Genomic DNA, 280 nt, shown 5'->3' on the forward strand with positions numbered 1-280 from the left:
CTGTTCATTTATCTAACTGCAAATGAACTGCAATCTAATTCTGAACATAAAGCAAGCCTGGGCTCTGCTGAGTGTCTTTCCCCTGCGGTCTGTGCAGTCTGCTACCTCCCTGAGCTGCAGTGAGATGTCCAGGGGTAACGGGAACGAGACAAGAGTCAGCGAGTTCCCCTTGCTCGGCATCACCAGTGACTCAGGGCAGCAGCAGGCCCTCTTCTGGCTCTTCCTGTGTATGTACTCAGTCACACCCTCATCATCCTGGGCATTGGCTCCAACCCTCGCC

The 280-nt window shown here is 53.9% G+C and overlaps 1 pseudogene; it reads left to right on the forward strand.

Annotated features, from left to right (window-relative positions):
* LOC105515142 overlaps positions 1–280 on the forward strand; it is a 49,615-nt pseudogene that overhangs the window by 1,407 nt on the left and 47,928 nt on the right.

The sequence above is a fragment of the Colobus angolensis genome, unplaced genomic scaffold (genome assembly GCF_000951035.1).
Source record: "Colobus angolensis palliatus isolate OR3802 unplaced genomic scaffold, Cang.pa_1.0 Scaffold254, whole genome shotgun sequence".
NCBI lineage: Eukaryota > Metazoa > Chordata > Mammalia > Primates > Cercopithecidae > Colobus > Colobus angolensis.